At 35.7% G+C, this 13569-nt stretch overlaps 1 protein-coding gene across 3 annotated transcripts in view; it reads left to right on the top strand.

The window, feature by feature from the left end:
* LOC133243097 (uncharacterized) overlaps positions 1–13569 on the top strand; it is a 440860-nt gene that overhangs the window by 1310 nt on the left and 425981 nt on the right. For all 3 annotated transcript variants that reach the window (XM_061409570.1, XM_061409569.1, XM_061409568.1), the window contains exons 2-4: positions 36–103; positions 469–672; positions 3380–3527. The gene's annotated coding sequence lies outside the window, so the exon portion shown is untranslated. The remainder of the gene's footprint in view (positions 1–35; positions 104–468; positions 673–3379; positions 3528–13569) is intronic.

Raw genomic sequence — 13569 nt, 5'->3', positions numbered from 1 at the left:
TGACAGTTTTGTTTCCTTTTTTTTTTTTTTTAAAGCTGAGATGAAAACTCTTGGTGAATATTTTGCATAAACAGCCACGTGGAGATGCAAGAGTGCAACACAGGTAACACTTATCTGGAGTTAAATGAAGAAAGCAGTAGAAACTGGAAAGACCAAAACAAAGAGAACAAAAAGAGAAAAGCCATTTAGGTAGATTTAAAAAAAAAAAATAATAAGAAAGCCATTGCACACCAAAACTTGCTTTCCTTGAAGGATTTTAAGTAATATTACACAATCATAGTAAGCAAACCACATCTTTTAATTAATGAAATTCGCTGTGCCTGGCACATAGTAACCCCATATTACCCATTTGTTGATTGTGCTAGAATGATATAAACATTTTCCCTCTTTATTTTAACAGACTCTCTGCTCGATGCCAGAACTTCACTAAGGGTTTCTCTTATGCTAACTATATTTTATTTTTTTCAGAGTAACTGAAAGCTATTGGAGGTTAGTTCACCACTGGAGACTACCAAAAGTCCTTTCTTTTATCCACCCCCCTACCTCTGTGCAGCCTCACTTAACCTCACACCTCAGGTGAGGGGGAAATCAGAGAAGGACCAGCAGCTTGCCAGTGCTGGTAGCCTCATTGCCAGTTTCTTCATCCATTTTAAAGCTACAGATAATCTGACAGTAAGCATTAGGATTTTTTCAGATCTTCCTATTCCTCTAACAACCCTCATTTTTAATCTGAGAATGTCTACCAGATATATAACCCTAATATTTTCCTTTTTAATTAGAACATCATTGCTTTACAATGTTGTGGTGGTAGAAAGTAGCATTGACATATAAAAACTAACGTGTAAAATAGATAACTAGTGCAAAGCTGCTATATAACAGGGAGCCCTGACTGGCGCTCTGTGATGACCTAGAGAGATGGATTGAGGGGGTGGGGTGGGGGAGGGAGGCTCAAGAGGGAAGGGGTATATATATATATATATATGTGTGTGTGTGTGTGTGTGTGTGTGTGTGCACGCTCTCAGTCGCTTCAGTCATCTCCAGTTCTTTACGACCCTAGGGACTGTATCCTGCCAGGCTCCTCTGTCCATGGGATTCTCCAGGCAAGAATCCTGGAATGGATTGCCATGCCCTTCTCCAGGGATCTTCCTGACCCAGGGATTGAACCTGCATCTCCTGTATCTCCTGCACTGCAGGCAGATTCTTTACCGCTGAACTACTGGGAAGCCTATATATATATATATATATATATATAATTTCATATATATATATACTATAATTTCATATATATATAATACATATAAAAATTATGACTGATTTATATTGATGTATGGCAGCGACCATGACCCTAATAATTGACTATAGTTTCTAGAACTCTGTTGTCCAGTCCAGTACCACTAGCCACATGTGACTATTAAAATTTCAGTCAGGTAAAATTAATCAGAATTTAAAATTGTGTTTTCAAGTCCCCTTCACATGCTTAACAGACATATGTGGCCATATGTATTGAATAGTTCAGATGTAGAATATTCCAACATTGCAGAAAGTTCTTTTGGACATGGCTGCTCTAGAAAGCATGCCAGCCCCTTGTCATATCTGCAGTTTAAAAGATATTCAAACCCAGGTTTCTTGACAAACAAGATTAAGGTAAACAAAATATTCTCTAGTAGATAAAGAAGTGGCTGTATAAGGCAGGACATGAGTTAATTGGCTCAGTGGAGGGCCAGGAAAAAAAAAAAAAAAAAAAAACATGGCAGTACCACTCGTTTAATTTGGTCATACTTATTTAGGCTCGGAAAGTGAGATCTATGTTGAAGTATTTTTCCAGAGTGCTCTGGCTATGATTTCAGATCATTTGTTTAATGTTAACATCAATGACTCAAGTTAGAGCATTTCTACATACACAGTTATAAAGTTTAAAGACAGTAAATGGAAGGGGAAGAGTTGATTCTAAGAGCATCTGCATTATCACAATATTACTTTATAAATGTCATTAGTATATCCTTTGTATCTTCCCTATTGTGGGTATGAAGAGCTGAGTAATACAGGTAGGAACACTGAAAACTACAACAACTTTAAGCTTCAAAATTACCGGTACTAATAATGATTCACATTTCTGTAATGAATGTCTTACATTTTAGAAAGTGTTCTCATTTTTCTTTCCATGGATCTCACAATGCACTCCTGATGTAGATAGAGCAAATATTACTATTCTTCTCTTTTTTTGTGTGATTTATTTCTTCATATTTTTTTAATTATTATTATTATTTTTTTACTTTACAATATTGTATTGGTTTTGCCATACATCAACATACTGTTCTTCCCTTAAGGTTCTTTTCTTTCTAGTCTTCTTTGCCTTGACTCAGATGCCACCTCCTCCAAGAATCTGTTTCTTTAAGTGTTAACTCTTTAGCTCTGGTCTGTATGGTACATGTCTTAAGCTAGTTACCAGTGCTGTTGATGTACTTTTGATCTTAATAGATTCAGAATTCCTCTAGGACAGAAGTTGTGTCAGATTTATATTTGTAGTTTTTTTTTTAATTTTTATTTTATTAAGATAAAACTCATATGACATAAAATTAACTATTTTAAAGTCTACAATTCAGAGATATTTAGTATATTCACTGTGTTGTGCAACCATCACTTTCTATTTCCAAAACATTTTCATTATCCCAAAATGGAACCCTGTACCTATTAAACAATCACTATTCCCTGCCTCCCTCGGAGAAGGCAATGGCACCCCACTCCAGTACTCTTGCTTGGAAAATCCCATGGACAGAGGAGCCTGTTAGGCTGCAATCCATGGGGTCGCTAAGAGTCGGACACGACTGAGCGACTTCACTTTCACTTTTCACTTTCATGCATTGGAGAAGGAAATGGCAACCCACTCCACTGTTCTTGCCTGGAGAATCCCAGGGACGGGGGAGCCTGGTGGGCTTCCGTCTATGGGGTTGCACAGAGTCGGACATGACTGAAGTGACTTAGCATAGCATAGCATAGCATAGCATTCCCTGCCTCCCTATAACCCCTGGAAACCACTAATTATTCTGTGTTTGTGGATTTATCTGTTCTGGATATTTCAACTAAATGGAATCACACACTATGCAACCTTATCTGTCTGGCTTCTTTCACTTAGCATGTTTTCAGGATTTTTTCACATTGTAGCATATATTGGTATTTCATTCAGATTTATATTTGAGTTTTGTATTTTACTAAAGAGGCACTCAGTAAATAGTAGCATAATTGTTTAATGGTGGACTATATTACCCCAACAACAAATTTTACCCTAAACTCCCATACCTAACAGCGTATGCTAATGTAATGCAGTCTGTATAAATAGATAAGGCCTGAATCTGATTAAATTCTGTTATTTCATCCTTAGCTACTCAGAATATCTAAGCCTTAAACATTAACCGTCAGAAGACTTTCTCTATTTATCCATTCTGATACGTGGCACAAACAAGTTGTTTTTTTCCGACGATATCCAGCTGTGACATCTTCTCCTATTGAAGTTCATCTGTGGATAGAAGGTAAGGTGTTTTGAAACATCTTAGCTCTGCAGATCATATTTGATCTTTAACGGCTCAGCTGCCCAGATTTCACAAAGTATTAATATATAAAAACATTTATTTTGTAATATTTTACAGAAGATCCTTCAATATTAAAGATTTGAACCTGAATCTGTGTTTAAAGGTTCATAGCATTATGTTTTAATAAACACATTCTCAGAAAAATTTCCATTTCTTATTTAGTGTCTTCCTTGTATGACTGTTGGAATTAATGTATTAATTAATTTTTAATATATTAATTGTGAATTGGACTTAATAAAATTAATTAATATATAATTATTGGAAACAATCATTCTAAAATAATGACATGAGGCAACCACACTAGTAAATAAACCACACTGCCTAACAGATGTGATTTATATTCTATTGGAAGGAGCTAATACTGACTGAAGAGAATGGATTATAGAATAGCAGATACAATGAAAGTGAAAGAAAGTGAAAGTGAAGTCTTTCAGTCGTGTCCGACTCTTTGCGACCCCATGGACTGTAGTCTACCAGGTTCCTCTGTCCATGGGATTTTCCAGGCAGTAGTCCTGGAGTGGGTTGCCATTTCCTTCTCCAGGGGATCTTCCCAACCCAGGGCTCAAACCTGGGTCTCCTGCATTGTAGACAGACGCTTTACCATCTGAGCCACCAGGGAAGCCAGTAGATGCAATGAAAGGAGAAGTTAAATGTCATTAATTAAATTAATTTTATTATTAATTATAGTTTGTTACATTTAAAATAAATTTGACATTTGAGAGCAAGGGCTATGCCTGCCTCTATTACTAGCTGTTCACATTAATAGATATTGAAAAAATATTTACTGATTTAAGAGTGAGGAAAGATCCAAAGTTGTCTTTTATCAGATGTCTTTATTAGCAATGCACCAAGGAGCACTTTAGAGAAGATTGGCTGCTCTTAGCATTTTTTAATTACAGAAACTCTTCTAAAGATGATTAGTGATTGTGAAGCTTTGCTTTATTGCAGTATTTTCTTTACTTAGGGATTATGAAAGATGGTGTAGCATATTCTGTTTTGTTAAGTAAAATGTTTAAGGTACTATATAGATTAAAATCATATTTCATCATTACAGAATTATAATGTCTTGTTTATACTTTACTTTTTAAACTTAATAAAGTTTTAATTCTCATCCATAAAAATAGTCACAGTGCATACTCCACTCCAGTACTCTTGCCTGGAAAATCCCATGGACAGAGGAGCCTGGAAGGCTGCAGACCATGGGGTCGCTGAGGGTCGGACATGACTGAGCGATTTCATTTTCACTTTCACTTTGATGCATTGGAGAAGGAAATGGCAGCCCACTCCAGTGTTCTTGCCTGGAGAATCCCAGGGACGGGGAAGCCTGGTGGGCTGCCGTCTATGGGGTCGCACAGAGTTGGACACGACTGAAGCGACTTAGCAGCAGCATAAGTTTATCTTCACATTAAGCTGAAATATTACAGTTATCTAGCACAAAAATTTATGTGAGAACTTACATCATTTATATCAATAAAATTATTTTTATGCAGAGGCATGTCAAGTGAAAGTAAATTTCAAAAATTTGGTTCATATTTTAATTCTTTTGTAATTCTTAATGTTACCATGTTTCTGTTTTGCATATACATTAACTGGTATTATATTTTAGATTCCATATATAAGTTACATCATACAATATTTGTATTCAACTTATTTCCCACTTTGCTTCAAATGACAGAATTTTATTCTTTTTCATGGCTGAGTAATATGGGAGGTGGGTTCCATATCTTCACTATTGTAAATAGTTCTGTTATGAACATTGGGGTGCGTGTATCTTTTTTAATTAATATCTTTGGATATGCATTCAATATGGAGTTGCTTTGTGATATGGTTGTTCTATTTTTAGTTTTTTGAGACCCCTTCATACTGTTTTCCACAGTGGCTGCACCAATTTAAATTCTCACCGATAGTGTACAAAGATTCCCTTTTCTTCACATCCTCTCCAATGTTTGTAATTGTGTACACTTTGATGATAGCCATTCTCACAGATGTAAGGTGATATCTCATTGTTGCTTTTATTTTTGCATTTCTCTGACAATCAGCAATGTTGAACATCTTTTCATGCACCTCCTGACCATGTGCTTCCTTGCAAAAATGTCTATTCAAGTCTTCTGCCCATTTTTTATTGGCTTTTTCATGTTAAGTTCTATGAACTGTTTGCATATTTTGGATATTAACCCCTTAGTAGTCTTATCATTTGCAAGTATTTTCTGCAATTCTGTAGGTAGAGTTTTCTTTTTATCAGTGGTTTCCTTTGCTGTGCAAAAGCTTTTAAGGAGCAAGCTGCCATTTACTTATTTTTGCTTTTATTTCTTTTGCCTTAGAAGACTGATCCAAGAAAATATTGCTGTGATTTATGTCAAAGAATATTCTGCCTATGTTTCTTCTAGGAGTTTTATGGTATTTGCTCTTACATTTAAGTCTTTTAAACCATTTTGAGTTTATTTTTATATATGGTATGATGGAATGTTTTAATCTCATTGTTTTATATGTGGGTGTCCAGTTTTCCCAGCACCACTTGTTGAAAAGTCTGTCTTATCTCCATTGAATATTCTTGACTCCTTTTTCATAGATTAGTTGATCGTGGGTGCATAGGTTTATTTGTGGTATCTCTATTCTGTACCATTCATTGATCTATGTCTGTTTTTGTGCCAATACCACACCGCTTTGATACTGTAGCTTTGTATTATAGTCTGAAGTCTGAGAGGTTTTTATCTCCAGCTTTGTACTTTTTTCTTAAGATTGCTTTGGCAGTTTGGTGTTTTGTGTGGTTCCATATTAATTTTAGGATATTTGATCTACTCTGTGAAAAATGTCATGGGTATTTTAATAGGGATTGTATTAAATCTCTAGATTGCTTTTGGTAGTATGGATATTTTATAAAAGATTAATTCTCCCAGACCAACAGTATGGGATATATTTGCATTTCTTTGTATCATCTTCAATTTTTTTCATCAGTATTTTATAGTTTTCAGAGTACAGATCTTTCACTTTCTTGGTTCAGTTCATTCCTTGGTATTTTATTCTTTTTGATGCAACTTCAAGTGGAATTGTTTTCATGATTTTTCTTCCTAATATTTCATGATTAGTGCATAGAATTATCACGTTTCTGTATATGAATCTTATATGTTGAAAACTTGCTAAAATCATTTATTTGGATAGTTTTTTGGGTGGAGACTTTAGAATATTTTTTATAATGTATCATATCATCTGCAGACTGTGAATTTTTTCACTTCCCTTCTGATTTTGATAATTTTTATTATTTTTCTTGTCTGACTTTTGTGGCTAGGACTTCCAATACTATGTTAGAGAAGTGGTGAGAATGGGCATGCTTGTCTTGTTACTGAATTTAGCAGGAAGGCTTCGAGTATTATATTGGCTGTGGGTTTGTCATAAATGGTATTTATTATGTTGAGATAGAATCCCTCTGTACTCACTTTGATGAGAGTTTTCTTTTTTGATGAACATATGTTGAATTTTATCAACTCCTATTTCTGTGTCTGTTGAGATGATCATGTGATTTGATTTTCATCCTTCCTTTTGTCATTGTGATGTATCACATTATTGATTTGTGAGTGTTGAACCATCTTTGTGACCTTGGAATAACTCCAAGATGATTATGGTATATGATCCATTTATATATTGTTGGATTCAGTTTGCTATTATTTTGTTGAAGATTTTTTGCATCTGTATAAAAAAGCCCTTAATGTTCTTCTATTCTTAGTTATGTTAATTTATACTAAAGCATGTGTGTGATTCTGTGAACTGTATATCTAGGAAGAATAAAGCAACTGGGGTTACAGAGGACTTCACTGTGAGAAACAAAAGCCAGTCAAGTGTGGATCTGTTTCTTTTTTTGTGTGTTTGTAAGCCACTTGCCTTTTATTGTTTTTAAATAAATGTATTTATTTTAATTGGAGGCTAATTACTTTACAATATTGTGGTAGTTTTTGCCATACATCTACATGAATCAGCCACGACTGTACATGTGTTCCCCCATCCTGAACCCTCCTCCCTTTCCATCCCAGCCCTCTGGGTTGTCCCAGAGCACCAGCTTTGAGTGCCCTGCTTCATGCATCAAACTTGCACTGGTCATCTATTTTACATATGGTAATACACATGTTTCAAAGCTATGCTCTCAGATCATGCCACCCTCCTTCTCCCACAGAGTCCAAAAGTCTGTTCTTTACATCTGTGTCTCTTTTACTGTCTTGCATATAGGGTCATTGTTACCATCTTTCTAAATTCCATATATATGTGTTAATATACTGTATTGGTATTTCTCTGTCTGACTTACTTAATTCTGTATAATAGGCTCCAGTTTCATCCACCTCATGAGAACTGATTCACATACATTCTTTGTAATAGCTGAGTAATATTCCATTGTGTATATGTACCACCACTTTCTTAACCATTCGTCTGTTGATAGACATCTAGGTTGCTTCCATGTCCTGCTGCTGCTAAGTCGCTTCAGTCATGTCTGACCCTGTGTGATCCCATAGACAGCAGCCCACCACGATCCTCTGTCCTTGGGATTCTCCAGGCAAGAATACTGGAGTGGGTTGCCATTTCCTTCTCCAGTGCAAGAGAGTGAAAAGTGAAAGTGAAGTCACTCAGTCTTATCCAACTTTTCACAACCCCATGGACTGTAGCCTACTGGACTCCTCTGTCCATGGGATTTTCCAGGCAAGAGTACTGGAGTGGGTTGCCATTTCCTACTCCAGCTTCCATGTCCTAGCTATTGTAAACAGTATTGCAGTGAACAGTGGGATGCACATGTCTCTTTCAGTTCTGGTTTCCTTGGTGTACATGTCCAGCAGTGGGATTGCTAGGTTGTATGGGAGTTCTATTTCCAGTTTTTTAAGGTATCTCCATATTGTTCTCCATAGTGGCTATACTAGTTTGCATTCCCACCAACAGTGTAAGAGGGTTCCCTTTTTACCACACCCTCTCCAGTATTTATTGTCTGTAGATTTTCTGATGGCAGTGATTCTGACCAGCATGAGATGGTACCTCATTGTGGTTTTGATTTGCATTTCTCTTATAATGAGTGATGCTGAACATCTTTTCACATGTTTGTTAGCCATCTGTATGTCTTTGGAGAAATGTCTGTTTAGAAATGTCTGTTCTTTGGTCCCTTTTTTTATTGGGTCATTTATTTTTCTGGAATTGAGCTGCATGAGCTGCTTGTATATTTTTGAGATTAATTCTTTGTCAGTTGTTTCATTTGCTATCATTTTCTCCCATTCTGAAGGCTGCCTTTTCACCTTGCTTATAGTTTCCCTCATTGTACAAAAGTTTTTACATTTAGTTTGGTCCCATTTGTTTATTTTTTCATTTATTTACATTACTCTGGGAGGTGGGTCATGGGAGGATCTTTCTGTGACGTATGTCAGAGAGTGTTCTGCCTATGTTTTCCTCTAATCGTTTTATAGTTTCTGGTCTTACATTTAGATCTTTAATACATTTTGAGTATATTTTTGTGTATGGTGTAACAAAATGTTCTAGTTTCATCTTTTATCAGGTGGTTGACAAGTTTTCCCAGCACCACTTGTTAAAGAGTGTTTTTTCTGCATTGTATATTTTTGCCTCCTTTGTCAAAGATAAGGTGTCTATAGGTGTTTGCGTTTATCTCTGAGCTTTCTATTTTATTCCACTGATCTATATTTTTGTCCTTGTGCCAGTGCCATACCGTCTTGGTGACTGTAGCTTTGTTAGTCTGAAATCAGGCAGGTTGATTCCTCCAGTTCCATTCTTCTTTCTCAAGATTGCTTTGGCAATTCGAGTTTTTTTGCTTTTCCATACAAATTGTGAAATTATTTGTTCTAGTTCTGTGAATAATACCATTGGTAACTTGCATTAAATCTGGATTACTTTGGGTAATATACTCATTTTCACTGTATTGATTCTTCCAATCCACCAACATCATATATTTCTTCATCTCTTTGTGTCATCTTTGAGTTCTTTCAGCAGTTTTTTTTTTTTTTTAGTTTTCTATATGTAGGTCTTTCATTTCTTTAGGTAAACTTATTCCCAAGTATTTTTTTCGTTGGAATGGGAATGGGATTGTTTTCTTAATTTCTCTTTTTATTTTCTCATTTTTAGTGTATAGTAATGCAAGAGATTTATCTGTATTAATTTTATACCCCACAACTTTGCTAGTGGGATTATAGCTGGTAGTAGTTTTCTGGTGTTGTCTTTTGGGTTTTCTATGTAGAGGATCATGTCATCCGCAAACAGAGTTTTACTATTTCCATTCCAGTTGGGATTCTTTTATTTATTTTTCTTCTCTGATGGCTATGGTTTGGACTTCCAAAACTGTTGAATAGTAGTGGTGAGACTAGGCACCCTTGTCTTGTTCCTGATATTTAGAGGAAATGCTTTCTGTTTTTTTTCCATTGAGGATAATGTTTGCTGTGGGTTTGTCGTATATGGCTTTTATTACATTGAGGTATGTTTCTTCTATTCCTGCTTTCTGCAGAGTTTTGATCATAAGTCACTGTTGTATCTTGTCAAAGGCTTTCTCTGCATCTACTGGGATAATCATTTGGCTTGTAATCTTTCAATTTGTAAAAATTGTGTATTGTATTGATTGATTTGCAAATATTGAAGAATCCTTGCATTCCTGGGGTAAAGCCCACTTGGTCATGACGTATGATCCTTTAAATATGTTGTTGGATTTAGTTTGCTAGAATTTTGTTGAGAATTTTTGCATCTATATTCATCACTGATATTGGCCTATAGTTTTCTTGTTTTGTGGCATCTTTGTCTGGTTTTGGTATTAGGGTGATGGTGGCCTCATAGAATGAGTTTGGCAGTTTACTTTCCTCTGCAATTTTCTGGAAGAGTTTGAGTAGGATAGATGTTAGCTCTTCTCTAAATTTTTGGTAGAATTCACCTTGAGGCCATCTGATCCTGGATTTTGTTTCTTGGAAGAATTTTGAGTACAGTTTCAATTTCTGTGCCTGAGATGGGTCTGTAAAATTTTCTATTTCTTCCTGGTTCAGTTTTGGTAGGTTATACTTTTCTAAGAATTTGTCCATTTCCTCCAAGTTGTCCATTTTATTGGCATATATTTTCTGATAATAGTCTCTTATGATCCTTTGTATTTCTGTGTTGTCTGTTGTGGTTTCTCCATTTTCATTTCTAATTTTATTGATTTGATTTTTCTCCCTTTGTTTCTTGATGAGTCTGGCTAATGGTTTGTCTATTTTATTTATCTTCTCAAAGAAGCAGCTTTTAATTTTGTTGATTTTTGCTTTAGTCTAGTTTGTTTCTCTTTCATTTATTTCTGTTTCAATTTTTATTATTTCCTTCCTTCTATTAACATTGGGGTTATTCTTGTTCTTTTAGATACTGTAGATGTAAAGTTAGGTTGTTTATTTGATGTTTCTCCTGTTGATTGAGATAGGTTTGTATTGCTATGAACCTCCCTCTTAGCACTGCTTTACTGACTCCCATAGGTTTTGGGTTGTCATGTTTTCATTTTCACTTGTTTCTACTCATATTTTTATTTTTACAGTGATCTGTTGGTTATTCAGAAGCATGTTGTTTAGCCTGTATATGTTTGTGTTTTTAACAGTTTCTTTTCCCCTGTAGTTGACATCTAATCTTACCAGTTTGTGATCAGAAAAGATGCTTGAAATGATTTCAATTTTTTAATATTTACCAGGGCTAGAATTATGGCCCAGGATGTGATTAGTCCTGGAGAATGTTCTGTGTGCACTTTAGAAACAGTTGAAAATATTTTTTTTTTTTTGGGTGAAATGCCCTATAGTTATCAATTAGATCTAACTGGTCCATTGTATCATTTAAAGCTTGTGTTCCTTGCTAATTTTCTGGCTGCTTGATATATCCATAGGTGTGAGTGGGGTATTAAAGCCCCTCACTATTACGAGTTGCTGTTAATTTCCCCTTTCATTCTTCTTAGCATTTGTCTTACATATTGTGGTGCTCCTGTGTCAAGTACATTTATATTTATAATTGTTTTATCTTCTTGGATTCATCCTTTGATCATTATGTAGTTTCCTTCTTTTTCTTTTACCATGGTCTTCATTTCAAAGTGTATTTTATCTGATATAAGTATTGCTGCTCCTGCTTTCTTTTGGTTCTCATTTGCATGAAATACCTCTTTCCATTCACATTCAGTCTGTATGTGTACCTTGTTTTGAGGTGGGTCTCTTGTAGACAGCATATATAAGGTTCTTGTTTTTGTATCCATTCAGCCTGTGTTTGTCTTTTGGTTGGAGCATTTAACCCATTTACATTTAAGGTGATTATTGATAAGCATGATCCTGTTACCATTTACTTTGTTATTTTGGGTTTATTTTTATAAAACTTTTCTGTGTTTCTTGTCTAGAGAAGATCCATTAGCATTTGTTGAAGAGCTGGTTTAGTGGTGCTGAGTTCTCTCAGCTTTTGCTTCTTTGTAAAATTTTGGATTTCTCCTTCATATCTGAATGAGATGGGTTGGTGGTTAAATTAATCTTGGTTGTGCCATTGTCTTCTGGCCTAAATAATTTCTTTGAAAGATAACCTGCTATCCTTGAAGGGATACCCTTGTGTGTTATTTGTTGCTTTTTTCTTGCTGCTTTTAAGTTTTGCTCTTTGTGTGTGAGCTTTGTTAGTTTGTTTAATATGTGTCTTTGGATGTTTCACCTAAGGATTTGTCCTGTTTGGGTTTTTCTGGTTTTCTTGGATTTGCACCACTATTTCCTCCCCCATTTTAGGGAAGTTTTTGACTGTTATCTCCTCAAGTAATTTCTCATGCATTTTCTTTGTGTCTTCTTCCTCTGGGACACCTATGATTCAAATGTTGGGGCCCTTAACATTGTCCCAGAGGTCTCTGAGGTTGTCCTCATTTCTTTTAATTCTTTTTTCCTCTCTTGTTCATTATTTCCACCATTCTATTTTCCACCTCACTTATCCTATCTTCTGCCTCAGTTATTCTACTGTTGGTTCCCTCCAGAGTTTAATCTTTAATCTCAGTTATTGCATTGTTCATTATTGATTGACTCTTCTTTATTTCTTCTAGGTCCTTATTAAATATTTATTGCATCTTCTCAATACTTGTGTCTAGTCTACTTATCTGTAAATCTGTTTTGTTTTCAAGATTTTTGATCATCTTTACTGTAATTATTCTGAATTCTTTTTCAGGTAGACTCCCTATCTCCTCCTCTTTGATTTGGTTTGGTGGGGTTTTTTAAATATAAATTTATTTATTTTAATTGAAGGCTAATTACTTTAAAAAATTGTATTGGTTTTGCCATACATCAACATGAATCTGTAATGAGTATACACGTGTTCCCCATCCTGAACCCCCCTCCCACCTCCCTCTCCATACCATCCCTGTGGGTCATCCCAGTGCACCAGGCCTGAGCATCCTGTATCATGCATCGAACCTGGACTGGCAATTCGTTTCACATATGATATACATATTTCAATGCCATTCTTCCAAATCATCCCACCCTTGCCCTCTCCCACAGAGTCCAAAAGACTGTTCTATATATCAGTGTCTTTTTTGCTGTCTCGCATACAGGGTTCTCATTACCATCTTTCTAAAGTCCATATATATGTGTTAGTATACTGTATTGGTGTTTGTCTTTCTGGCTTACTTCACTCTGTATAATAGGCTCCAATTTCATCCACCACCTTAGAACTGATTCAAACGTATTCTTTTCAATGGCTGAGTAATACTCCATTGTGTGTATGTACCACAGCCTATCCATTTGTCTGCTGATGGACATCTAGGTTGCTTCCATGTCCTGGCTATTATAAACAGTGCTGCGATGAACATTGGGGTACACATGTTTCTTTCAATTCTGGTTTCCTGGGTGTGTATGCCCAGCAGTGGGGTTGCTGGATCATATGGCAGTTCTATTTCCAGTTTTTTAAGGAATCTCCACACTGTTCTCCATAGTGGCTGTACTAGTTTGCATTCCCACCAACAGTGTAAGAGGGTTCCCTTTTCTCTGCACCCTCTCCA

The sequence above is a fragment of the Bos javanicus genome, chromosome X, assembly GCF_032452875.1.
Source record: "Bos javanicus breed banteng chromosome X, ARS-OSU_banteng_1.0, whole genome shotgun sequence".
NCBI lineage: Eukaryota > Metazoa > Chordata > Mammalia > Artiodactyla > Bovidae > Bos > Bos javanicus.
Note: the sequence above shows the minus strand (reverse complement) of the source record. Positions and strands in the feature narration are given on the sequence as shown.